Raw genomic sequence first — 27,658 nt, forward strand, 5'->3', positions numbered from 1 at the left:
TGAGAAGAAGAGACAGCTAACTGACAAACTCTGTCTCCGGGAAAAGGAGGGATGGCTCCATTCCCCAGAAGGGAAGGTCCTCTTACCAAAGGGCCTGATCCGGCCGGTGCTGCAGAAACTACATCAAACCACTCATGCTGGCAGGGAAGCACTTATCCAGCTAATGGGAAAATACTTTATCACTTCCGGACTCCGACCCCTGGCTGCCCAGGTACAAGCGGACTGCTTAGTCTGCCAAAAGAATAACCCCCGACCGGGTCATCCTGTGCCACCAGCTGCCCTAGAACCCACTCCGGGCCTCGGACAAGTGTGGCAAATAGACTTTACTGAGTTTCCCCGGACCCAAGGGTTCAAATATCTCCTTGTTATAGTGGATCGGTTCAGCGGACGGCCAGAAGCCTTCCCATGCCGTAACTGCACTGCCAGGACAGTGGCCCTCAAGTTTGTTAAGGAGATCGTTCCTCGCTTTGGACTCCCCCTGTGGATGGAATCTGACAACGGGACACACTTCACGTCAAAAATCATTCAAAGCATCTCACATGCCTTACGGATCCCCTGGAAACTCCATACGCCCTGGAGACCGCAAGCCAGTGGGGTAGTGGAGCGTACCAATCAGACCCTTAAACGGCATCTCTCAAAAGTGTGCCAAGAAGCCTCACTGCGATGGCCTGATGCTTTGCCCCTCGTCCTACTCCGTATCCGCGTTCTCCCAAAGGGTAAATTAGGGCTCAGTCCCTTTCAAATTATGTTTGGAAGGGCATGGCCCATGAATGGCACCCCGGTTCTGTCAGGGGAATAAAAGTTGGGTAATGTTTTTTTGTCACAGTATATGTGTTCCCTGTCTGCTGTTCTCTTGTCTCTTCACAGGTATACCAAGGATTCCCAGCCTCTCCCCTTGGACTCTCCCGTTCACTCCTTACAGCCCGGTGACTCTGTGCTTGTTCGCACCTGAAAAAACAAGCCTCTCCAGGAAAAGTGGAAAGGACCCTATACCGTCCTGCTGATCTCCCATACAGCGGCAAAAATCAAGGGACACAAGAACTGGATCCAACACGCTCGTCTGAAGGTAGTACCTGCCCCCTCGTCAGCAGGACAGTGGACCGTCCAACCTGCTGACTCCTCATCTAGTAACAATCTCGGGCTAAAGCTACTATTTAAAAAACACAAATAGCGGGCACCTTAATGCTAAAATGGGCCCACCCAGGTACTGGAGACCCTGGGTTGGAAAAACTCTGGTAATAATTAATTGGGTAACATTGTTATTCTTTGTATTGGTATTTCCAAATTGTGCATATCAGGAGCATAACTCCTTTGTTTTGCTTGTGCACCATGTTGCTACTTTAACAAACCAGACTGATTGCTGGGTGTGTGCTCCAACTCCACTATCCCCCAAAACGGGAATGCCCCTTGACATGCTGCCCTTGACCCTAGCAGAATTAGCCACCACCAAAGAGCAGGAAAGAACGGACTCACCGCTCTGGAACAAGACCTCTTTACAGCAAGCCACCTATCAGGACCAGGAGTATTCAGTTGCAGTACTCACTGAGGGAGTGTTATGTTTTACCCGAAACCAATCTGATCCCTATGGGCATCCTGTGGGAAAGAGCTCCTGTGTCATTACACAGTGGGCTAATGGGTATTAAATAAAGACCAACAGGGGAGGCCAACGGTGTGAGTGTAATGGTTCCTCCCCTTTTAAAAAAACACTTACAAATAATCTTACCACAAAAAAGGAGTTTAAAAATGTAACTTGCCGTCCAGTTAATATCTCCAATGTAGCAAGCCAATGGTGGGTTTGTAGTGGTCCCTATGGCGAGTGTAATTTGAACGGCACAATTAGAAATGCCCCCACTTGTACCCAATCAGGAGAATAGGATGCCCCCCTAGGGGCATATAAACTGTTTAAAAAAGCAGCCTTAAATATCCCAGAAATCCCCTTAAAAAACAGTCCTTATTGGGCCCCATAGGGTCACTATTTTGTATGTGGCCAAAAGGCTTACAAGGTGCTGCCAGCCAACTGGACAGGTAGCTGTTATATAGCTCATGGAGTTCTTCATCTTTCCATAACTGCCACACTGCCCAAAGGAAAAATTAAAAATGCCCGAGACACCTCTGTTAAGTCACAAAAAAAAACCCTGCGGCGACTGACTAAAGCACTAAAGGGCAATATAAAAAATCCCCTCACAACCAAGAAGCTGGTAGGGTGCTCTGTACTGAAAATAGCGCCACTGTTTACCGGGCCAGCCCTGGCATGCATAGGCCGCTATACTGTAAGGCTGCAAATGGTACTTGAGAAAGTGGCCTTAAAGTTAAAGGACTCGGTTAATAATTTAAGGTCAGCAGTAAAAACATTAAATAAAAAAGTACAGCAGCTCAGGACGTTTTCCCTCCAAAACAGGCTGGCTTTGGACTATCTCTTGGCATCCCAAGGAGGGGTTTGTGCCCTCATCGGGCCCCAATGTTATATATATATAAATAATAGCAATTATAAAATCTATAAAAAAATGGTACAGGCTAAGGCCCATGCCCAAGCCGGAGCACAGGTTGCCTATACTGCCCCAGAGAACGATTGGTTGCAAACCTTGTTTTCAGGCTGGGGTTTGTCGTCTTGGCTTGTTGGTGTCTTTAGCCTGCTATTAAAATTTCTCTTTCCTGTACTGCTTGTATTACTGATATTATGCTGTGCGGTATCATGTGTCAGGGCCCTTTTGCAAAAGTTAATAAGTCATTCTCTTCAGGGCTATCACAAAGTGCTTATGCAAAGTCATATTGTAAAAAAATAAATAGCCCAAGTGAGAAAACTCAGAGCCAAGGCTGTTGAGTGTTCTCAAAGGGGGGAGTTGTTGGGAACACTGGGGCATGGCCACTAGGTAACTCGAGGGGATGGAAGACCACGAGTGTCGATGAAGCCCCCTCGCACTAGGCCCGGGTGTCCTTGGCCCCCCCCTCCTGCCTGGAGGCACTCGCAGCAGCTCTGTGTGCTAGGCCCAAGTGTCCTTGGCCCCCCCACCTGGAGGCACACACAGCAGTTATGCTGAGAATCTGCAACAGTATGTTGCAGAGTCAGACTGCCTGAAACTAAGCAAGGCCAAACAGGGGAGATATGGAAGAACAATGCTGAATAAAGCAGCTTTATGTATAGTTTAACAAATGATACAGAGAATCAGGTAACTGGCTGGGAACTGGATTGGCTGGCTATATGGATACTTGGAGCAGCTTGCTATTAAATAAGTATGCTAAAAAAAAGGATGTATAAAAGCCTGTGTAACTTCCTGCTCTGTTGTACAGAATTTGAAATTCAAATCTCCCTGTACCTTTTTAAAGCTTCAAATAAATTTTTCTGCTTCTCCACCCCGTTGTGATTATTGGGTGTAGCACACCGGGTAACGAACCAACTCAAGCTGTTGTTCAGCCTCTCGGCACTGGGTGCCGGCAACAGTGGGGGGGTCGGAGGGGGGGGCAGGATACGGGGCGGGGGGCGGTCGGAGCCGGGGGGGGGGAGGTCACGGGGCGGAGGCCAGTCGGACCCCGGAGGAGGCGGGAAGGTGGGGGGGTCGGACGGGGGGGGCAGGATACGGGGCGGGGGGCGGTCGGAGCCGGGGGGGGGGCAGGTCACGGGGCGGAGACCAGTCGGACCCGGGAGGAGGCCGGACGGGGAGGGTCGGATGGGGGGGCAGGATACGGGGCGGGGGGCGGTGGGAGCCGGGGGGACGCGGGACACGGAGCGGGGGGAAGGTCGGACACGGGGGGCAGGACACGGAGCGGGAGGGGGGCGATCGGAGCCGGGGGGGGGGCAGGTCACGGGGCGGGGGGCGGTCGGAGCCGGGGGGGGGGGCAGGTCACGGGGCGGGGGGCGGTCGGACCCCGGAGGAGGCGGGAAGGTGGGGGGGTCGGATGGGGGGGCAGGACACGGGGCGGAGGCCAGTCGGACCCGGGAGGAGGCCGGACGGGGGGGGGGGAGGACACGGGGCGGGAGGGGGGCGATCGGAGCCGGGGGGGGCCGGTCACGGGGCGGGGGTCAGTCGGACCCGGGAGGAGGCGGGAAGGTGGGGGGGTCGGATGGGGGGGCAGGACACGGGGCGGTCGGAGCCGGGGAGTGGCGGGACACGGAGCGGGGGGACGGTCGGACAAGGGGGGGCAGGACACGGAACGGGGGGGGCGGTCGGAGCCGGGGGGACACGGAGACCCCGGGGCCGAGGCGCCCCGCAGCACAGCGCCCGGCCGAGGGGCGGGGCCCCCGGGACACGAGAGTTCGCCCGAGACGCGGGAAGGCGCCGCGGGAAGGGGCCGCTTGGCGGGGGCGGTCTGAGAGGCGCGGGCTGGGGGTTCTCTGCGGGGCGAGGGGATGCCAGGTTGGGGGAACCAGGCTGATCTCAGGCCTCCCCCTTACCTGGGCTCCAGAGGGCGGAAGCCCCCCCGGGGCAGGCTGGGAGATGTAGTCGCTGACTCGCCCAGGAGCGGAAGTGACATTGGCAGGGGGTGGGGTCTGACCCCTGCTGCGTGCGCGCCGCGGTGCTGCTGCTGCTGCTCCCCCTGAGGCTGCGGGGCCGCGCTGAGAGCCCCGCGCGCGCCCGGCCTGGGCCCTTCGTCAGCGGGAGCCGCCCTGGGCTCTGCCCCCCGCGGAGCTGCGACCTCCAGGTACCGGAGCGGGGCCCGGCGTCTCGCAGCGCCGCGGGCTGCTCCCTGCGGCCCGCCCGCCCGCGGGGCTCAGAGCCGCTGTAAGAGCGGGAGCCCAGCGCCCCCCGCCCGGCTCTGCCTGGGGCCCCCCGGGGGCCGGGACCAGCCCCCCGGGGGCCGGGACCAGCCCCCCGGGGGCCGGGACCAGCCCCCCGGGGGCCGGGACCAGCCCCCCGGGGGCCGGGACCAGCCCCCCGGGGCCCTGAGTGTGGCTGGGCGGGGGCTGCCGGGCCGGGGGGAGTGAGCCCGGGCTGGGGGGGGGGAGACCTGGGGAAAGGGGCGGATGGAAAAATGTCTGTACAGTTAGGAAATTGCAGGAAGGGGAGAAGAGCAGGTGACCCCCGAGAAGCTGGGGGCTGAGATCCCCTCGGATTTACCGCTGCCCTCTCCCAGGGTGATACCACCCTTTCCGGTCCTTCCCCTTTCTCTCTGGTTAGCAACGATCAAACTCCATGGTGATCCCCCCTCCCCTCCGCCGCTTTTCTCTCAATTGCCGGAGAAGGTCTTCTCTGGTCTCCTCCACCGACTGTACCCCATTTGCTCGCCACTTCTCCAGTGTCTAGTTCAAATCTCAGCTTTGGGGGTGTTCCCCCCATTTTTCCCTGCAGTGTTTTGTCCTTGTTTAGGTGGGAAATGTTCCCCTGAGTGATTTCTGAAATGGGCAGAGGCTGGGAGAGTCCTGATGGGCTGGGGGGGGGGGCACTCTCTGTTGGCAACAGGGCATGGAAAGGCACAGGAAGGGAAGAGAGGAGCTCCATTCCCCATGGAGACTGCCGGGCCCCAGGTTTCCCAGTCCCAGCTACTTTCCCCCACCCAACCCAGCAGCCCCTGCCCCTACCGCCTGCTAGTCACATTTCCAGAGCCCACTGCCAGCCCCGCCCCACAGGCAGTGACCACAGGACTCCAGCCCCACTCTTTTCCCCTGTGAAAGGGCTCCCTGCTGTCCATGTGAATATGAGGCAAAAAGAATCCATCCTGTTCTGTTGTTGCTTGAATATCGCTGTATAATCCCCTCAAATTTCCCCTGTTTTCTCTTGAACTGTTGAGTGATGACATAAAATCTACCCAGATCTTGATGCTTCTCTCTTATATTGGCAAATATTAAGTTTGTGCCCCATTTTCTCCTCAGTTCTGAAATACTGATATCAAATTCTTGAAAATCTTCCCGCTTTTCTCTCCAGGTGTCCAACTGAGATCAGGGTTCTAATCGTACTGAGCGTGGCTCAGGCTTTGCCTGAGATCAGGTGCCCCAGTGTGCCGGACACTGCACAAACCTTGACCAAGTTTGGGGCACTCATTGTCCCAGGAACTGCAGAGAGCCCTAAAGAGAGCAGGGACCTTGTTGTGCTGGGTGCTACAGTGACCCTGACTGATCTCCGGGCCCCTGTTGTGCCAAGCCCTGCATCAATACGAAGTGAAATCAGGCTCCCATTGTGCCAGGTGCTGCAGAGACAGCAAACAAAATCGGGGACCTTGTTCTGCCAGGCGCTGTGGAGACCCCAAGTGAGATCTGGGTCCTGTTCTGCCAGGCACTGCGGAGACCCCAAGTAAGGTCAGACCCCACCGTTCTGCCACGCGCTGCGGAGACCCCAAGTGAGATCTATGCCCCTGTTGTGCCGGGCGCTGTAGAGACCCTAACTGACATCAGGCCCCCTATTGTGCCAGGGAAAACGGAGACCTGGAGCGAGATCACGGCCCCCCTTGTGCCAGGCAGTGCCTCCATTGTGCTGGGCACTTCAGAGACCTCGACTGAGATCTGTGTCTCCGTTGGGCCTGGTACTGCACTGACCCCACCACTGTACTGGTCACTGCACAGACACTGAAGGAGATCCTGGCCCCACATTTTGCCAGATGCGGCAGAGACCCCAAACAAAATCAGGGATCCTATAATGCCGGGAGTTGCAGAGCCCCCGACTGAGATCAGGCCCCCTGTTGTGCAGGGCTCTGCACAGACACTGACCAAGGTCAGAGTCCCCATTGTGAGAGGTGCTGAACGGACACCAAGGGTATGTCTACACTGCCATTAAAAAGTCCACAGCGGGCCCATGCCAGCTGACGTGGGCTCACAGGGCTCAGGTGAAGGGGCTGTTTCATTGCAGTGTAGATGTCTGGGCTCGGGCTGGAGACAGGTTGTAGGACCTGCAAGGTGGGAGGGTGCCAGACCTTGGGCTGCAGCCCAAGCCATAACATCTACACTGCAATTAAACAACCCCACAGCCCAACGACCCCGTGTGAGCCCAAGTCAGTGGGCACAGGCCAGCCGTCAGTGTCTAACTGCAGTGTAGACATGCCCACAGTGACAGAGAACCATTGCCACAAAAAGCTCAAAGGCTAAATAGGCAAATGGTGGGACTCTCCATTTTACAGATGGGGAAACTGAAGCTCAGAGAGCTGAAATAATTTGCTCAAGTTTGCGTGGAGAATTTGGGGCAAAACTGAACCCAGATTGTTTGAATTCTTGCCTCTCCCCTTAACACAGACAGCTGTCGCGGCACAGGAGCTAGCAAACAGAGCTGTAAACAGGGGAGTTTGAGTGGGAGTTCTGTTGGAGAAGATTAACAGGACTTAGGTGGGAAGGGTATGACAGATACAGAGGCAGCAGTGGGAGTGACTCATGTAGTGGAAGACACAATGAGGATGACTGAATATGGAAGCTGCAGTATGTACATGATCCTGGAGGAGGTACCTGGTAAGAGTTTTGTCTGCATGAAATGCCGTCTGATAGAGCTGGTGGAGGAAAAGATCCAAGGTTTGGAGATGCAGGTGGAAAGTCTGGTTGAGTTTAGAAAGAGGTTCGAGCAGATTATGGAGCAAAGACATGAGGTATCTGAAGGGAAAAGCTCAGACTTGCAGATGGAAGCAGGGCTGGGGAATTCTGAGGGGAGACTGGGTGAGGAAAGTGGTCAGTGGAAGCCTGTGACTAAAAGAACCAGGCAGAGGAAAAGATGGGCTAGTGAAGGAGAAATAGAGCTCAAGAACAGGTTTGCAGAGTTGGAAAATGAAGAAAGGGCTCAGCAGGTAGTCACTGAAGGTGGAAGGGCAAGGAAGAAGAGAAGAGCGGCTAGTCCTATAGGAAAAGGGGAAGAGTCAATGGAGACTACACCAAATATGAGCCCCAGGAGGATACAGGGTAGGTTGAAGAGGATTACAAGGGAGAATAGGAATGGAAAGAACTTGCAGCCAGAGGGAACAGGGGATAGACTGGAGAATAGCACTGTCACCAGGAAAAGGCAGGTCTATGTAATCGGGAACTCTTTACTGAGACTAGACAAGCCTGTAACCAGAGCTGATCCAGAGAATAGAAGGGTATGCTGTCTTCCAGGTGCTAAGATACGGGATGTAGACCTGAGGTTGAAAAGGATCCTAAAGGGAGCAGGAAAGAATCCCCTAATTATCCTTCATGTGGGAACAAATGATATGGCTAGATTCTCGCTGGAACGTATTAAGGGAGACTATGCTGGGCAGGGGAAGACGCTTAAGGAAATGGAGGCTCAGGTGATCTTTAGTGGGATTCTGCCTGTTCCTAGAAAAGGGCAACAAAGGTGTGACAGGATTATGACTATCAACAGATGGCTTAGGCAATAGTGCTATAAGGAGGGCTTTGGGATCTATGGCCACTGGGAGGCATTCATGGACAGAGGATAGTTCTCTCAGGATGGACTTCATCTGAGTAGGGAAGGAAATAGACTTCTAGGGTGGAGACTGTCACAACTGATTAAGAGAGCTTTAAACTAGGAATTTTGGGGAGATGTCCAGGTAATCTCCACACCGGATTTTAGCATTGAAAGGGAAGAAAACGAAGTAAGAAAGTATACAGCCGTGGTAGGAGAATGTATATAAGGAGGAAGGGCAGTGTGGATACCAGTCTAATAGGTTATACTGGCTGTAGAATGACTGTGCCTAATAGGGTACAGAATGTGAGCGAGGCCAAACAGCAAAAATTAAGATGTTTGTACACCAATGCAAGGAGCCTAGGTAACAAAATGGAGGAACTAGAGGTACTGGAAGGAGGATCCTGGGAACTACAGGCCAGTCAGCCTCACTTCAGTCCCTGGAAAAATCATGGAGCAGGTCCTCAAAGAATCAATCCTGAAGCACTTGCATGAGAGGAAAGTGATCAGGAACAGCCAGCATGGATTCACCAAGGGAAGGTCATGCCTGACTAATCTAATCGCCTTTTATGATGAGATTACTGGTTCTGTGGATGAAGGGAAAGCAGTGGATGTATTGTTTCTTGACTTTAGCAAAGCTTTTGACACGGTCTCCCACAGTATTCTTGTCAGCAAGTTAAGGAAATATGGGCTGGATGAATGCACTACAAGGTGGGTAGAAAGCTGGCTAGATTGTCGGGCTCAACGCGTAGTGATCAATGGCTCCATATCTAGTTGGCAGCCGGTATCAAGTGGAGTACCCCAAGGGTCGGTCCTGGGGCCGGTTTTGTTCAATATCTTCATAAATGATCTGGAGGATGGTGTGGATTGCACTCTCAGCAAATTTGTGGATGATACTAAACTGGGAGGAGTGGTAGATACGTAGGAAGGGAGGGATAGGATACAGAAAGACCTAGACAAATTGGAGGATTGGGCCAAAAGAAATCTGATGAGGTTCAATAAGGATAAGTGCAGGCTCCTGCACTTAGGACGGAAGAACCCAATGCACCGCTACAGACTGGGGACCGAATGGCTAGGCAGCAGTTCTGCGGAAAAGGACCTAGGGGTGACAGTGGACGAGAAGCTGGATATGAGTCAGCAGTGTGCCCTTGTTGCCAAGAAGGCCAATGGCATTTTGGGATGTATAAGTAGAGGCATAGCGAGCAGATCGAGGGACGTGATCATTCCCCTCTATTCGACATTGGTGAGGCCTCATCTGGAGTACTGTGTCCAGTTTTGGGCCCCACACTTCAAGAAGGATGTGGATAAATTGGAGAGAGTCCAGCGAAGGGCAAGAAAAATGATTAGGGGACTGGAACACATGACTTATGAGGAGAGGCTGAGGGAGCTGGGATTGTTTAGCCTGCAGAAGAGAAGAATGAGGGGGGATTTGATAGCTGCTTTCAACTACCTGAAAGGGGGTTCCAAAGAGGATGGCTCTAGACTGTTCTCAATGGTAGCAGATGACAGAACGAGGAGTAATGGTCTCAAGTTGCAGTGGGGGAGGTTTAGATTGGATATTAGGAAAAACTTTTTCACTAAGAGGGTGGTGAAACACTGGAATGCGTTACCTAGGGAGGTGGTAGAATCTCCTTCCTTAGAGGTTTTTAAGGTCAGGCTTGACAAAGCCCTGGCTGGGATGATTTAACTGGGAATTGGTCCTGCTTTGAGCAGGGGGTTGGACTAGATAACCTTCTGGGGTCCCTTCCAACCCTGATATTCTATGATTCTATGATTCTACTGGTGCAGGAAGTGAAACCAGATATTGTAGGGATAACAGAAACATGGTGGAATAGTCGTCATGACTGGTCTACAGGTATTGAAGGGTATGTGCTGTTTAGGAAAGACCGAAATAAAGGTAAAGGTGGTGGAGTAGCATTGTATATCAATGATGAGGTAGAATGTAAAGAAATAAGAATCGATGGAATGGATAAGACAGAGTCCGTCTGGGCAAAAATTACATTGGGGAAGAAAACTATTAGAGCCTCCCCTGGGATAGTGCTTGGGGTGTGCTATAGACCGCCGGGATCTAATTTGGATATGGATAGAGCCCTCTTTAATGTTTTTAGTGAAGTAAATACTAATGGAATCTGCGTGATCATGGGAGACTTTATCTTCCCAGATATAGACTAGAGACGAGTGCTAGTAATAATAATAGGGCTCAGATGTTCCTAGATGCGATAGCTGATGGATTCCTTCATCAAGTAGTTGCTGAACCGACTGGAGGGGATGCCATTTTAGATTTGGTTTTGGTGAGTAGTGAGGACCTCATAGAAGAAATGGTTGTAGGGGATAATCTTGGTTCAAGTGATCATGAGCTAATTCAGTTCAAACTGAACGGAAGGATTAACAAAAATAAATCTGCAACTAGGGTTTTTGATTTCAAAAGGGCTGACTTTCAAAAATTAAGGAAATTAGTTAGGGAAGTGGAATGGACTGAAGAACTTATCAGGCAGAGGAGGCCTGGGATTACTTTAAATCAAAGCTGCAGAAGCTATCGGAAGTCTGCATCCCAAGAAAGGGGAAAAAATTCAAAGGCAGGAGTTGCAGACCAAGCTGGATGAGCAAGCATCTCAGAGAGGTGATTAAGAAAAAGCAGAAAGCATACAGGGAGTGGAAGATGGGAGAGATCAGCTAGGAAAGCTACCTTATTGAGGTCAGAACATGTAGGGATAAAGTGAGACAGGCTAAAAGTCAAGTAGAATTGGACCTTGCAAAGGGAATTAAAACCAATAGTAAAAGGTTCTATAGCCATATAAATAAGAAGAAAACAAAGAAAGAAGAAGCGGGACCACTAAACACTGAGGATGGAGTGGAGGTCAAGGATAATCTAGGCATGGCCCAATGTCTAAACAAATACTTTGCCTCAGTCTTTAATAAGGCTAAAGAGGATCTTGGGGATAATGGTAGCATGACAAATGGGAATGAGGATGGAGGTAGATATTACCATATCTGAGGTAGAAACGAAACTCAAACAGCTAAATGGGACTAAATTGGGGGGGCCCAGATAATTGTCATCCAAGAATATTAAAGGAATTGGCACATGAAATTGCAAGCCCATTAGCAAGAATTTTTAATGAATCTGTAAACTCAGGGGTTGTACCGTATGACTGGAGAATTGCTAACATAGTTCCTGTTTTTAAGAAAGGGAAAAAAAGAGATCCGGGTAACTACAGGCCTGTTAGTTTGACATCTGTAGTGTGCAAGGTCTTTGAAAAAATTTTGAAGGAGAAAGTAGTTAAGGACATTGAGGTCAATGGTAAATGGGACAAACTACAACATGGTTTTACAAAAGGTAGATTGTGCCAAACCAATTTGATCTCCTTCTTTGAAAAAGTAACAGATTTTTTAGACAGAGGAAACGCAGTGGATCTAATTTACCTAGATTTCAGTAAGGTGTTTGATACCGTGCCACATGGGGAATCATTAGTTAAATTGGAAAAGATGGGGATCAATATGAAAATTGAAAGGTGGATAAGGAATTGGTTAACAGGGAGACTACAGTGGGTCCTACTGAAAGGTGAACTGTCAGGCTGGAGGGAGGTTACCAGTGGAGTTCCTCAGGGATCAGTTTTGGGACCAATCTTATTTAATCATTTTATTACTGACCTCGGCACAAAAAGTGGGAGTGTGCTAATAAAGTTTGTGGATGATAGAAAGCTGGGAGGTATTGCCAATTTAGAGAAGGACCAGGATATCATACAGGATGATCTGGATGACCTTGTAAACTGGAGTAATAGTAATAGGATGAAATTTAATAGTGAGAAGTGTAAGGTTATGCATTTAGGGATTAATAACAAAAATTTTAGTTATAAGCTGGGGACACATCAATTAGAAGTAACGGAGGAGAAGGACCTTGGAGTATTGGTTGATCATAGGATGACTATGAGCCGCCAATGTGATATGGCCGTGAAAAAAGCGAATGCGGTCTTGGGATGCATGAGGCGAGGTATTTCCAGTAGAGATAAGGTTTTAGTACCATTATACAAGGCATTGGTGAGAGCTCACCTGGCATACTGTGTGCAGTTCTGGTCTCCCATGTTTAAGAAGGATGAATTCAAAGTGGAACAGGTACAGAGAAGGGCTACTAGGGTGATCCGAGGAATGGAAAACTTGCCTTATGAAAGGAGACTCAAGGAGCTTGGTAGGAAAAAACAAGGGGAAATAGGTTACCTTGTATAATGAGTTAGCCACTCCCAGTCTCTATTCAAGCCTAAGTTAATTGTATCCAATTTGCAAATGAATTCCAATTCAGCAGTCTCTCGCTGGACTCTGGTTTTGAAGTTTTTCTGTTGTAATATCGCAACTTTCATGTCTGTAATCGCGTGACCAGAGAGATTGAAGTGTTCTCCGACTGGTTTGTGAATGTTATAATTCTTGACATCTGATTTGTGTCCATTTATTCTTTTACGTAGAGACTGTCCAGTTTGACCAATATACATGGCAGAAGGGCATTGCTTGTACATGATGGCATAGATCACACTGGTAGATGTGCAGGTGAACGAGCCTCTGATAGTGTGGCTGATGTTATTAGGCCCTGTGATAGTGTCCCCTGAGATGATCATTATGAATCTATGAACCCCAAGCCCAGTGTGTGCGTGTACGGCGTTGTTTTGGTCTGTTTGCATTGCATTGGCTTCCAAGGGAGGTTGTGGAATTTCCTTCATTGGAGGTTTCTAGACCAGGGTAGAGGTACACCGGTCTGGGAAAGTCTAGGGATACTTGGTCTGGCCTCATCACAGGAGGCTTCAGTAGACAACCTCTCAAGATCCCTTCCATGCCTATATTGAAATAATTCTCTTTTGTGCTGTTGTGTTCTACACTGACATCTGATTTGTGTCCATTTATTCTTTTACATCGAGACTGTCCGGTTTGGCCAATGTACATGGCAGAGGGGCATTACTGGCACATGATGGCATATATCACATTGGTAGATGTGCAGGTGAACGAGCCTCTGATAGTGTGGCTGATGTGATTATGCCCTATGATGATGTCCCCTGAATAAATATGTGGACACAGTTGGCAACGGGCTTTGTTGCAAGGATAGGTTCCTGGGTTAGTGTTTTTGTTGTGTGGTGTGTGGTTGCTGGTGAGTATTTGCTTCAGGTTGGGAGGCTGTCTGTAAGCAAAGACTGGCCTGTCTCCCAAGATCTGTGAGAGTGATGGGTTGTCCTTCAGGATAGGTTGCAGATCCTTGATGATGCACTGGAGAGGTTTTAGTTGGGGGCTGAAAGTGATGGCTAGTGGCGTTCTGTTATACTCTTCGTTGGGCCTGTCCTGCAGTAGGTAACTTCTGGGTACTCTTCTGGCTCTGTCAATCTGTTTCTTCGCTTTGGCAGGTGGGTATTGTAGTTGTAAGAATGCTTGATAGAGATCTTGTAGGTGTTTGTCTCTGTCTGAGGGGTTGGAGCAAATGCGGTTGTATCTTAGAGCTTGGCTGTAGACAATGGATCATGGGTGTGGTCTGGATGAAAGCTGGAGGCATGTAGGTAGACATAGCGGTCAGGAGGTTTCCGGTGTAGGGTGGTGGTTCTGTGACCATCGCTTATTAGCACCATAGTGTCCAGGAAGTGGATCTCTTGTGTGGACTGGTCCAGGCTGAGGTTGATGGTGGGATGGAAATTGTTGAAATCATGGTGGAATTCCTCAAGGGCTTCTTTTCATAGAATCATAGAATCATAGAATATCAGGGTTGGAAGGGACCTCAGGAGATCATCTAGTCCAACCCCCTGCTCAAAGCAGGACCAATCCCCAATTTTTGCCCCAGATCCCTAAATGGCCCCCTCAAGGATTGAACTCACAACCCTGGGTTTAGCAGGCCAATGCTCAAACCACTGAGCTATTGTTTAGCCTGCAGAAGAGAAGAATGAGGGGGGATTTGATAGCTGCTTTCAACTACCTGAAAGGGGGTTCCAAAGAGGATGGCTCTAGACTGTTCTCAATGGTAGCAGATGACAGAACGAGGAGTAATGGTCTCAAGTTGCAGTGGGGGAGGTTTAGATTGGATATTAGGAAAAACTTTTTCACTAAGAGGGTGGTGAAACACTGGAATGAGTTACCTAGGGAGGTGGTAGAATCTCCTTCCTTAGAGGTTTTTAAGGTCAGGCCTGACAAAGCCCTGGCTGGGATGATTTAACTGGGAATTGGTCCTGCTTTGAGCAGGGGGTTGGACTAGATGACCTTCTGGGGTCCCTTCCAACCCTGATATTCTATGATTCTATGAGAGCTGAGGAAGCATTGTTCTTAGTCAGCCATAAAAATGTTGGCATACTGTGGGGCCATGCGGGTACCCATAGCAGTGCCGCTGATTTGAAGGTATGCATTGTCCCCAAATGTGAAATAGTTACGGATGAGGACAAAGTCACAAAATTGAGCCATCAGGTTTGCTGTGACATTATCATGGGTAGTGTTCCTGATGGCTTGTAGTCCATCTTTGTGTGGAATGTTGGTGTAGAGGGCTTCTACATCATAGTGGCCAGGATGGTGTTATCAGGAAGATCACCGATGGATTGTAGTTTCCTCAGGAAGTCAGTGGTGTCTCAAAGATAGCTGAGAGTGCTGGTAGCATTGGGCCTGAGGAGGAAGTCTACATAGCCAGACAATCCTGCTGTCAGAGTGCCAATGCCCGAGATGATGGGGCGCCGAATATTTCCAGGTTTATGGATCTTGCGTAGCAGATAGAATACCCTTGCTTGGGGTTCTAGGGATGTGTCTGTGCGGATTTGCTCTTGTGATTTTTCAGGGAGTTTCTACACCATCTGCTCAACAAACTCCCTGAAAAAGCACAATAGCAAATTCGCACAGACACACCCCTAGAACCCTGAGCAGGGGTATTCTATCTGCTACGCAAGATCTGTAAATCTGGTTTGGGGGTGGGGGGGCAGTGACCTCTCTGAGGCCTGGGGCTGCCTGAACAGTATAGCTGGTAATGGAGGGGCAGCAGTGAGTGCTGGAGGAATGAGCCAGGAGCACAGCACCACAGGACTGGACACAGACTTCTCCTGACCCATGACACACCCCCAGCTATGGCCCTGCCCTGCCAAGGCAGCCTGTGCATCCATGGACAAACCAGCTCTTCCTGCAGCCTAATACAATGGGGTCTGGGGACCTTTCCGAGCTGTGGGTCATGGGGCTCTGGAGTTACCGGGGTCTGTTCCTGGCTCTGTCACTGACCTCATTGGTGATGTTGGGGAAATCACAGCCCCTCTCTGTTTTCCTCCTACCCATTGTCTACTTGGATTGTGATCTCTTTGGGGTAAGGACTTTCCCTCTCTGTCTGTGCAGTGCCCAGCACAATGGGGATCCTGATCTCAGTCAGGTTCTCTGCCATGTGCTGCACGATAGGGCTCTGATTGCCATCAGTGTCTGTGCAACGCAAAGCACAGTTTATAGACTCTCAGGCTTTGAGGCCAGAAGGGACCATCAAGATCATCTAGTCTGACCTCCTGCACATCGCAGGCCACAGAACCTCACTCACCCACTCCTGTAATAGACCCATAACCTCTGGCTGAGTTAATGAAGTCCTCAAATCATTATTTAAAGACTTCAAGCTACACAAAATATCCACTATTCACACTAGTTTAAACCTGCAAATGACCCATGCCATGCCCCATGCTGCAGAGGAAGGCAAAAAAATAAAAACCCCACAGGGTCTCTGCCAATCTGAGTCTGGGCAAAATTCCTTCCCATCCCCAATTATGGCAGTCAGTTAGACCCTGAGCATGTGGGCAAGACCCAGCAGCAAGACACCTGGGAAAGAATTCTCTGTAGTAACTCAGAGCCCTCCCCATCTAGTGTCCCATCACCGGCCTTTGGAGATATTTGCTGCTAGCAGTTGCAGATCAGCTACATGCCATTGTAGGCAGTCCCATCATACCATCCCCTCCATGAAGGCATTGAGCTCATTCTTGAAGCCTGTTAGGTATTTTGCCCCCGCTGCTCCCCTTGGAAGGCTGTTCCAAAATTTCATTCTAATGGTTAGAAATCTTCGCCTAATGTCAAGCCAAAACTTGTTGGCCGCCAATATCCATTTGTTCTAGTGCCAACATTGGTGCTTAACCTAAATAACTCCTCTCCTCCCTGGTATTTATCCCTCTGATGTATTTATAGGGAGCAACCCTGTCTCCCCTCAGCCTTCTTTAGCTTCTTCGAGTCTTCTCTCATATGGCAGATTTTCCATTCCTCGGATCATCCTAGTAGCCTTTCTCTGCACCTGTTCCAGTTTGAATTCACCCTTCTTAAACATGGGAGACCAGAATGGCCCAGGTGAGGTCTCATCAGTGCCTTGTATAGCAGTATCAGAGGGGTCGCCGTGTTAGTCTGGATCTGTAAAAGCGGCAAAGGGTCCTGTGGCTCCTTATAGACTAACAGACATATTGGAACATAAGCTTTCCTGGGTGAATACAGAGCACCGTGTGACGTAGTGGGTATTCACCCACAAAAGCGTATGCTCCAGTACGTTTGTTAGTCTATAAGGTGCCACAGGACTCTTTGCTGCTTGTATAGCAGTACTAACCTTTCCCTGTGTCTACCTCGCCTGACCCATCCTAGGACTGCATTAACCTATTTCATGGCCACATCACATTGGGGGTCTGGGGCTCTGAGTTCTTGCCCTTTATCATTTTACTCCCACCTGTGCCCGATGCCACTCTTTTCTTAACTTGCTTTGGTTATTTCAGTTCCAGTTTTTACATGAGATCTAATAACTGCAAAGCTGAATGAAAGATAAAACAAACAGAACCATTTCAATTTTGGCACATAGCTGGTAGAACTATACCTAGTAAAGGTATGCTGTAATTACCTGGTTACCTATAGCATTTTCTGGTGGGGTGGATAAAGCAATGTCAAAGATCCAAAAGCAATTTTAGGACGAAAGGGCTCATCAGGTGTTTGCTTTCCAAGGAGCATGCCACCAGCCAAGGCTTGAGGTCTTTCAGGAGTGGGGTGCTGGATTGTATTTAGTAATCTCAAAATAAAAGGTTAAGATGGCTGGTTCACAATATCCAATGAAATCTTGCAAACAATTATACAAATAGACTCTAATGCTATTAAAACAACATGGTATTAATACTGATTCAAAACTAAAATTAAAATTATGAGATAAACACATGAGAAATGAACTGACACCAACTTTCCATTTCTTAATGCCTGAAATTTTGACACTTGCTCAAGCCATCTTTTTTTTAAAAGTGCGGCACAGCACACAGTCAAGTTACTTAATGAAAACACACCAATTATTGACTGCTTTGTGTTGCATAAGCATCTGATTAAGCACCTAATTAAAACTATACCACTGTAAGTGGAAATGCATCAACACAGCTTAGCTCCACTGTGTTTAAATGTGAATGAAGAGTTTCTAAATTAAATACATGGCAGGATGGTAAACGGGGAAATTACACAGAAGTGCCTCTACCTAGTCCTGTTGACTTCTTGTCCCAACCCCCCATGAGTTCTGGCCTCTTGGTCAACTCAGCTCCCAGTCCCACATCAGCCAGCCTAAGCCATTTCTACTGCAGTTCTTCATCCCCCTCACCCAGGTAGGGGTTTGGTGCTGCAGCCCCTAAGACACCTGCGTTAATCACTGTCTCACGTTCTGCGGCTAATTAGATTTCAGGGAACGATTTATCAGAGTTACCGACTCTGGGAGGTGGGAGAGAGGAGAAGGGGAGAGGGAGTTTGCTCCTCACAATCTGTAGGGCCATGTTCAACCCTGGTAGCTTCCATGTTACCTCATCCTCCACCCTCCCGCATGGGTCTCTGCTCATGTGTCAGAGTGTCACATTCTGATCATAATGCCACTGGCCTCAGCAGAGCTCCCAGACAGGAGCTACATCATGATAGGGTTACGGTACTGAGAGTAAAATACATCACAGGGAGAGTGTAATTATCCCCAAAGGAAGCATTACAGTCCAGGAAGTGAAAAAATTAAAGCATGTAGTTACTTAAAAGTACGCTTGAAGGGATTGGATTTTTATTAATAAATTGCAGTAAATGTTGATTTCACTGTACACACACACACACACAGATGGAAAAACTATTTATATAGGTAAAATACAGAAATGCTTCTGGAGAAAGTAGTTTGATTTTAAGGATATTTACACTGTATATTTTGCTTGTGACATTGACAATTTGTTTGAACATTTAAAAAGATTTGGCTTTGGGAATCTCAACATTTACTGTAATTAAATAATTGTTGTCTGACCACCCCCATAATTTCCCACAGCTCTGAACATTGAAATTGTAAACATTGAAAAAAGGGCTTAAAATAAATATCAATATTGTCAACTGAAATAAAAAAAAAAAGAAATAGACAAAATGAATGTTGCCAAACCCACTTAACAGCAATCACAATGTGCTGAGGATGGAATTCACAGCTAAGGCACCCAACCTGGATTCTGCCCTGTAGCGACATTAGACAATAGCCATAGCTACAAGGGGAGGAGGGATAGTTCAGTGGTTTGAGCATTGGCCTGCTAAACCTAGGGTTGTGAGTTCAATCCTTGAGGGGTCCATTTAGGGATCTGGGGCAAAAATTGGGGATTGGTCCTGCTTTGAGCAGCAGGTTGGACTAAAAGACCTCCTGAAGTCCCTTCCAACCCTGATATTTTATGAATAAAGTATTTTAGTGTATAAAGTTCCAGATTAGATTATACCAATTTGTAAAGACACATGAGGCCTTTCCCTCAGGGTATCACCTTCACTGGGTTGTTTCTTTTACTGGGAATTCCCAGAAGTCAATAGATAAATAACATTCTATCAGTTATGAAGTGGCCATTTCAGATTTCTGGCGAGTGCCTATTATTTTGCACTAGGGGCCAGGTCCTTGGAGAGACGGAACCTAGGTTTCATTTGTGCATGCTTAGCAGCTTCCAGAATTTGGTTCGAAGTATTTACTTGTTTCCCTGGCCTGTTCTTAAAAGTGCTGCTATAGAAAGTGGGGAGGGGTAGGAACTCACTGCAGGATCAGTAGCTGAATCCCTTATATATTTATAGCTCATCGGAAGAAGGATGCAGATTGGTGGGTGTCTGGGGATTTAATAATAAACACACAAATATCATTGTTCTTAATGAATTTTCATCTTCTAATTCCCATAACCCACTAATTATCTCTGGCTGCCCCCGGAAGTCTGGGGAGGGAGTACTAGTAAACTCCTTTGGCCAGTGTGGAGCCTAAGGCACAAGGATCTTTCAGTGGCTGCCTCAAAGTCACCCAGAGTGAAATTCACTTCACTGGATAAATCCCTAGTTGCTGGGCTCTGCAGAGGGGTGGGGACGGGAGGTGAATTCCATTCCTGGGCATGGACACCACCACCCCCCGGCAATCCTGAACCTGATCTCAGACACTGCCCCAACCTTCCCCTGCAGTGATGGACCCACTTGATGCTGCCAGAGCCATCTGCCATGGGACCTAGAGGGGCAGAGGCCCAGCTCCAGAACAGCTACCCCTGCCCAGAGCCCTGATGCTGTGCTGGAGTTGCCCTGGCTTTCCAGTCTGCAGATGGGTCTAGCTGTTTGGGGACTCGCCCATGTACCCACCACACACAATCTTCCTCACAACACACATCCCAGGATGGGGAAGGACCATCTGGCTGGCTGCAGTCTCCCCTTGCTGCTATGAAAGGAATGGGGTGGTCCCTCATATAGGACACGAACATACCCAGGTGCAGAAGGGAAATGTAGTTTCTTCCAGGGGCTTATAAATGTTTGGTTTAGAATCCTGAGCTCTGTCTTCCTGTTTATGTCTCCTGCCACTTTCAGGTCTCTTGGCTAGACAAGGTGGGTGAGATCATTTCTTTTAGAACCAATTAAAAATACATCTCTTTGATATCCTGGGGACAGCAACTCTTTTCCCTTTGTACCTCCTCCCCTTCTCACCTAGCCCTCAGCTGAGACTGTCCCATGTGATGGGAAAATAAGGGTTCAGTCCTGTAACTGGATTAGGTCTTGCAAGCAGTAACAGGTGTGAAAGCCTGTGTGCATAAATGACAGCAGCAGCTCTGGGACTCTGAGACATACAGAGAAGAGATGGGAGTGAGCAGGTTATGTTTGTGCAGGGTGTGAGTTACTCATGCAGCCACTGGGTGTTCTCTGCTGTACTCACTCACTCAGTCAGCTATAGATGTACTGAAAGGTAGAGGGTGAAGGGTGCGGCTGTTGCTGGGGAGCAGGTTCAGTGTCTGAGTGTAGAACAGTTGTCAGTAGCTCCTGTAAAGTGTAGCTCACATAAAACCAAATTCTGTTGTAGCAAAGATAAAGTGCTTGATTCTGTGCCATGGTTGTCGTTTTCCCTAGTACTTTAGTGATAGGCACAATCTCAAATGGCTGGGTGCACATAGGGGTTTTGTAGGAGTAAAGAAAGGGTCATTGCTCACATGGGTCAGAATTAGGATTACATTGGTGTGTACCTTATCTCTGCATTTTCTGATTATTACAAGTTTGAGTTTTGCTGATGTCTCTTCTGGAGGGGCACCAGACAGCTCTGGGCAACCTTAAATCCTGCATTCATAAAAGTTTTTTTGTAAGTGAACTTCCTAGCTTTTTGCACAGAGCGATGTTGGCTGGAGGAGTAAGCAGCCCTATAGGCAGTTGTGGATCTCACACAAGTTTGCAATCAGAGGCACAGAGAAGTGCAATGGCTTACCCAAGGTCACCCAGCAGGCCCGTGGCAGAGCCAGGAAAAGTCCCCGTCCAGTGCTCTCTCCACGTAGTTGCTGGGTGATTCTGAAGTGCTGCAGCCCTCTCCTGTACTTTTTGTTACAGTGGAATGGGAATAATGGTCATGCTTTCAAATGTCTCTCTCCTTCCCCACCTTCTCCTTCTGCCACTGTTTCCAGCTCCACCTCCCCTTCTTGTCCATCCCCTGCAGCCCTCTCTTAGCACTGTAGGAGCCAGTTGCTGTCTCCTGTCCTAGGCTGCTGCACGCACTTATTACAGGCAGCAGCAGCATACGGTATGGCATATGCCACCTTGGTGATGTAGCCTGAGCTGCACATTGAGCTGGGTCCCTCACTGCTACTTCCAGCTGGGCCCCCTGACCCTGGTCCAGCCATGCCCTAGCTCCGCCCAGTCTGCCCCTCCTCCAAACATGTCCCCTCCCCTATACACTCTGCCCTGCCCCTCCATACCATACACATGTAACATGTACCTTTACACTATTCATATTTTGGATGAATCAGAGCCACCCAGAGGATTCAGGGGGTCTGGGGTCTTCAGCGGAGGGGGTCCTTCCACTCCAGGACTTTGGGGCACTTCGCCGAAGACATGGAGCGGAAGGACCTCCGCCGCCGAAGACCCGAAGCAAAAGAAGTGACGGCGGGTCTTCGGCGGTGGGTCCTTCACTCCGGGTGTGTTCAGTGGCACTGAAGAACCTGCTGCCGAAGTGCCGCTGAAAATTCTCCTGGGGGGCCCCTGAAAACTCTCGTGGGGGGGCCCAGGGCAAATTGCCCCTCTTGCTTCTCCCCCCCGGGACGGCCCTGCAGATGATCTACAAATTTGTGTTACCTTCAGCTCCCTCCCCACCCCAATTTCAGGTGTTTGGTGGTGCCCCAAATGGTTTTCCATTGATAGTTTTGGAGGGAGCAAGGCCGATCACTTGAGCCTTGCGTTATCTTGCAGCTGACTAGTAAGAAGTGACGACTCCCTCTTGGGTGGATGGGCCAATCCTCTCGGTGATTGATTTTTTCCATTCTGAGTCCATGAAGTAGATTTTCAATATAAATGCTTTGTTCCTTACATGTGACCCATACTTTGATCTCTGTCATTATGAGTCTTGACCAGTTATGAGTTTTCTGTACACACCTCACATCCTCCAAGAGATGTGTTTGCTGTGATGGCAGGTATCAGGTGAGAGCTGCTGTCAAAGACCAAGTCACCCTTTTCTAAGGGATCTCTGTGTCACTGTCTGACCCCCGTAGGCCAAGGAGAGGACAACTTTCTACTAATGGCCTTTAGGACGGCTGCTGAGTTCACTGCAGTGCCCCTCATCCCCTCTCCATTTCTCTTCTCGGAGTGCTGTCTGGGATGCTGCCCCGCTTCCTCTTCCCCAGGCCCCCCCGTATCTACCCCATGTGCCAGGCTGCTGGCAGCCCCCAGTGAGAGGCAATCCAGCCCATCAAACTGGTGCCAAACTGCTGGGCCTCAGGCCTTCTGGGGTGCACCTCTGTGAGTCCAATTGCCCCCTTCCCAAGGTGTGCTACAGGGCATGTCCTTCTAGTGTGTCAGGGCTCAATCCTCTGGCTGAGGCCTTGGGGCACTTTCTTCCTCTCTTGGGGTACCAGCTGAAAGAGCCAACTGTTGGAAAACAAGGGTAAATAAAGGAATGAAAGAAAAGAAATGCGGGGGAAACGTGGACAGATCCCATCCGGATATTGGCCCCTCTTACTTCTGGAGGCTCTGGGAGCGTCTGAGTCCTGTGCAGAGTTTACTGGCTCTCCAGCGCAAGTTTCAGCCTGCTCCCCCTTTGAGCTCCGGGGATCCCCACCCTCCCTCGGTGAAGGCCAGAGCCCCGAATGCTGCCAGCCCTCTCTTTGCGGCTGGAGATGCTCCACAGACTGTTCCCTTCCTAGCGTTGCTCCCCTCTGAGTAGAGTAGGTCTCTCCTGTTAACTCCTGCTCCAGTCATAGCATGGTTTGCAGGTGTGGAGGGGCTGGGCCAGTCCAGACTAAAGCAGCAGTTTTACCCCTTCTATGCCAGCGTGGGGTTTATATAGCCCTTCGCAGGCACCCAGACCCAGGGAATGGCCCTCTATCAGTCCCATGCCTGATGTGGTGGGGCGACCCACTGGCAACATTGCCTTTGAGAGTGCTGCTCTCTCCTGCTCCCACTCCATCCCCTCCCCCTTTACTGTCACCATAATGCCTGTCACCTTCACTTCCTGAGGGATGACTCCTGGAAGGTGTGTTTTGTTATATATTTCCCTACCCCGCCCCCCCTCCAGGATCCGTTGTGCACCCTCTGTCATTCACCTCTGTCTCAGGAGATAAGGCGGGTCCTGGGGCACGGGTGATTCTATGCTGGAGATCCATCATCACTGAAGGAGTGGCAGCCTTGACCCTCCTTGAAGGTTGCCGGGATGCTGATGTGCACCAGAGGAGAACTGGGGCTTGACTGAGTCCATGGACCATTTGGCCCACACGGTGTCACTGTAAAGCCTGCTCTGCATGGCTGCCAATTGCTGCTGGTGGTGTTGCACCCGTAAGTCTCTGTAACACTGTCTCCAGTGACTCGAGAGCATGAGGGCCAGCCTCAGGCAGAGTGGTAAGAAGCAGGGCACAAACCCCAGATTGGTTGTGAGGTCGATATGTAGATTTCACCAACCAAGTATCCAGTGTAAACGCTTCAGGCACTGTAACAGCATTAACATGGAATCACAGACAGTCCCCTTGGGTCATCCCGTAGATCTCCCCACGCAGGTGACCCAGCCTTTGTGACAGATGGTCCCTTCCACCAGGGGTTCTGAACCTTTTTCTTTCTGAGGCCCCCCCAACATGCTATAAAAACTCCACAGGCCACATGGGCCACAATAACTGGTTTTCTGCATTTAAAAGCCAGGTCTGGTGTTAGGGGGTAGCGAGCAGGGCAACTGCCTGGGGTCCCATGCCACAGGGCCCCCACAAAGCTACATTGGTTAGGCTTCAGCCCCGGGTGGTGGGGCTCAGGGCCCTGGACTTCAGCCCCATGCACTGGGACTTCAGCTTTCTGCCCTGGGCCTCAGCGAGTCTAATGCTGGCAGCCCCCCTGAAACCTGCTCATGGCCCTCCAGGGGGCCTCAGACCCCTGGTTGAGAACCATTGCCTTACACCACAAATCACAGCAATGTTCAGGTTACTGTCAGTCCCAAAGGACCAGTCACTTACTTAGATCAGTTGATTCTTAGATCTCACAACAAAGACCACACTTGTAGCCAGTCCTGTAGTAACCTGTATTAAGCCCTGGTCTATGCTAGGACTTTAGGTCGAATTTAGCAGCGTTAAATCGATGTAAACCTGCACCCGTCCACACGATGAAGCCCTTTATTTCGACTTAAAGGGCTCTTAAAATCGATTTCCTTACTCCACCCCTGACAAGTGGATTAGCGCTTAAATCGGCCTTGCCGGGTCGAATTTGGGGTACTGTGGACACAATTAGACGGTATTGGCCTCCGAGAGCTATCCCAGAGTGCTCCATTGTGACCGCTCTGGACAGCACTCTCAACTCAGATGCACTGGCCAGGTAGACAGGAAAAGAACCGTGAACTTTTTAATCTCATTTCCTGTTTGGCCAGCATGGCAAGCTGCAGGTGACCATGATGGAGTCCCAGAATCGCAAAAGAGCTCCAGCATGGACTGAACGGGAGGTACGGGATCTGATCGCTGTATGGGGAGAAGAATCCGTGCTATCAGAACTCCATTCCAGTTTTCGAAATGCCAAAACCTTTGTCAAAATCTCCCAGGGCATGAAGGACAGAGGCCATAACAGGGACCCGAAGCAGTGCCACGTGAAACTTAAGGAGCTGAGGCAAGCCTACCAGAAAACCAGAGAGGCGAACGGCCGCTCCGGGTCAGAGCCCCAAACATGCCGCTTCTATGATGAGCTGCATGCCATTTTAGGGGGTTCAGCCACCACTACCCCAGATGTGTTGTTTGACTCCTTCAATGGAGATGGAGGCAACACGGAAGCAGGTTTTGGGGATGAAGATGATGAGGAGGTTGTAGATAGCTCACAGCAAGCAAGCGGAGAAACCGGTTTTGCCGACAGCCAGGAACTGTTTCTCACCCTGGACCTGGAGCCAGTACCCCCCCAAACCCACCCAAGGCTGCTTCCTGGACCCGGCAGGCGGAGAAGGGACCTCTGGTGCGTGTACCTTTTAAAATACTATACATGGTTTAAAAGCAAGCATGTGAAAGGATTACTTTGCCCTGGCATTCGCGGCTCTCCTGGATGTACTCCCAAAGCATTTGCAAAAGGTTTCTGGGGAGGGCAGCCTTATTGCGTCCTCCATGGTAGGACACTTTACCACTCCAGGCCAGTAACACGTACTCAGGAATCATTGTACAACAAAGCATTGCAGTGTATGTTTGCTGGTGTTCAAACAACATCCGTTCTTTATCTCTCTGTGTTATCCTCAGGAGAGTGAGATATCATTCATGGTCACCTGGTTGAAATAGGGTGCTTTTCTTCAAGGGACACTCAGAGGAGCCCATTCCTGCTGGGCTGTTTACCTGTGGCTGAACAGAAATGTTCCCCACTGTTAGCCACGGGGAGGGGGGAGGTTTGAGGGGGTAGCCACTCGGTAGGGGGAGGCAAAATGCGACCTTGTAACGAAAGCGCATGTGCTATGTATGTACAGTTAACAGCAAGGTTTACCCTGAAAGAGTGTAGCCACTGTTTTATAAAATGTCTTTTTAAATACCGCTGTCCCTTTTTTTTTCTCCACCAGCTGCATGTGTTTCAATGATCACAGGATCTTCTCCTTCCCAGAGGCTAGTGAAGATTAGAAAGAAAAAAAACGCACTCGTGATGAAATGTTCTCTGAGCTCATGCTGTCCTCCCACACTGACAGAGCACAGACGAATGCGTGGAGGCAAATAATGTCAGAGTGCAGGAAAGTACAAAATGACAGGGAGGAGAGGTGGTGGGCTGAAGAGAGTAAGTGGTGGGCTGAAGAGAGTAAGTGGTGGGCTGAAGACAGGGCTGAAGCGCAAATGTGGCGGCAGCGTGATGAGAGGAGGCAGGATTCAGTGCTGAGGCTGCTGGAGGACCAAACCAGTATGCTCCAGTGTATGGCTGAGCTGCAACAAAGGCAGCTGGAGCACAGACTGCCACTACAGCACCTGTGTAACCAACACCCTCCTCCCCAAGTTCCATAGCCTCCACACCCAGATGCCCAAGAACACGGTGGGGGGGCCACCGGCCAACCAGCCACTCTGCCACAGAGGATTGCCCAAAAAAAGAAGGCTGGCATTCAATAAATTTTAAAGTTGTAAACTTTTAAAGTGCTGTTTGGCATTTTCCTTCCCTCCTCCACCACCCCTCCTGGGCTACCTTGGTAGTCATCCCCCTATTTGTGTGATGAATGAATAAAGAATGCATGAATGTGAAGCAACAATGACTTTATTGCCTCTGCAAGCAATGATTAAAGGGAGGAGGGGAGGGTGGTTAGCTTGCAGGGAAGTAGAGTGAACCAAGGGGCGGTGGGTTTCATCAAGGAGAAACAAAGAGAACTTTCACACCGTAGCCTGGCCAGTCATGAAACTGGTTTTCAAAGCTTCTTTGATGCGTACCGTGCCCTCCTGTGCTCTTCTAACTGTCCTGGTGTCTGGCTGCGCATAACCAGCAGCCAGGCGATTTGCCTCAACCTCCCACGCTGCCATAAACGTCTCCCCCTTACTCTCACAGATATTGTGGAGCACACAGCAAGCAGTAATAACAGTGGGAATATTGGTTTCGCTGAGGTCTAAGCGAGTCAGTAAACTGCGCCAGCGCGCCTTTAAACGTCCAAATGCACGTTCTACCACCATTCTGCACTTGCTCAGCCTGTAGTTGAACAGCTCCTGACTACTGTCCAGGCTGCCTGTGTACGGCTTCATGAGCCATGGCATTAAGGGGTAGGCTGGGTCCCCAAGGATACATACAGGCATTTCAACATTCCCAACCGTTATTTTCTGGTCTGGGAATAAAGTCCCTTCCTGCAGCTTTTGAAACAGACCAGAGTTCCTGAAGATGCAAGCGTCATGTACCTTTCCCGGCCATCCCACGTTGATGTTGGTGAAACGTCCGTTGTGATCCACCAGAGCTTGCAGCACTATTGAAAAGTACCCCTTGCGGTTTATGTACTCGCCGGCTTGGTGCTCTGGTGCCAAGATAGGGATATGGGTTCCGTCTATAGCCCCACCACAGTTAGGGAATCCCATTGCAGCAAAGCCATCCACTATGACCTGCACATTTCCCAGGGTCACTACCCTTGATATCAGCAGATCTTTGATTGCGTGGGCTACTTGCATCACAGCAGCCCCAACAGTAGACTTGCCCTCTCCAAATTGATTCCCAACTGACCGGTAGCTGTCTGGCGTTGCAAGCTTCCACAGGGCTATCGCCACTCGCTTCTCAACTGTGAGGGCTGCTCTCATCTTGGTATTCATGCGCTTCAGGGCAGGGGAAAGCAAGTCACAAAGTTCCATGAAAGTGCCCCTATGCATGCGAAAGTTTCGCAGCCACTGGGAATCATTCCAGACCTGCAACACTATGCGGTCCCACCAGTCTGTGCTTGTTTCCCGAGCCCAAAATTGGCGTTCCACAGCATGAACCTGCCCCATTAGCACCATGATGCATGCATTGGCAGGGCCCATGCTTTC

General features: G+C 50.0%; 1 protein-coding gene and 1 long non-coding RNA gene across 7 annotated transcripts in view; one reads left to right on the forward strand and one right to left on the reverse strand.

Annotated features, from left to right (window-relative positions):
- LOC311511298 overlaps nt 1-4,471 on the reverse strand; it is a 38,056-nt gene extending 33,585 nt beyond the window's left edge. The window contains exon 1 of the long non-coding RNA XR_014709250.1: nt 4,391-4,471. This is a non-coding gene — a long non-coding RNA (uncharacterized lncRNA). The remainder of the gene's footprint in view (nt 1-4,390) is intronic.
- The window catches only part of LOC311511297 (uncharacterized protein), a 51,756-nt gene continuing 28,565 nt past the window's right edge, over nt 4,468-27,658 (forward strand). For all 6 annotated transcript variants that reach the window (XM_084611755.1, XM_084611753.1, XM_084611754.1 and 3 more), the window contains exon 1: nt 4,468-4,638. The gene's annotated coding sequence lies outside the window, so the exon portion shown is untranslated. The remainder of the gene's footprint in view (nt 4,639-27,658) is intronic.

Source organism: Lepidochelys olivacea, assembly GCF_965140295.1.
Source record: "Lepidochelys olivacea isolate rLepOli2 genome assembly, chromosome: 22".
NCBI lineage: Eukaryota > Metazoa > Chordata > Testudines > Cheloniidae > Lepidochelys > Lepidochelys olivacea.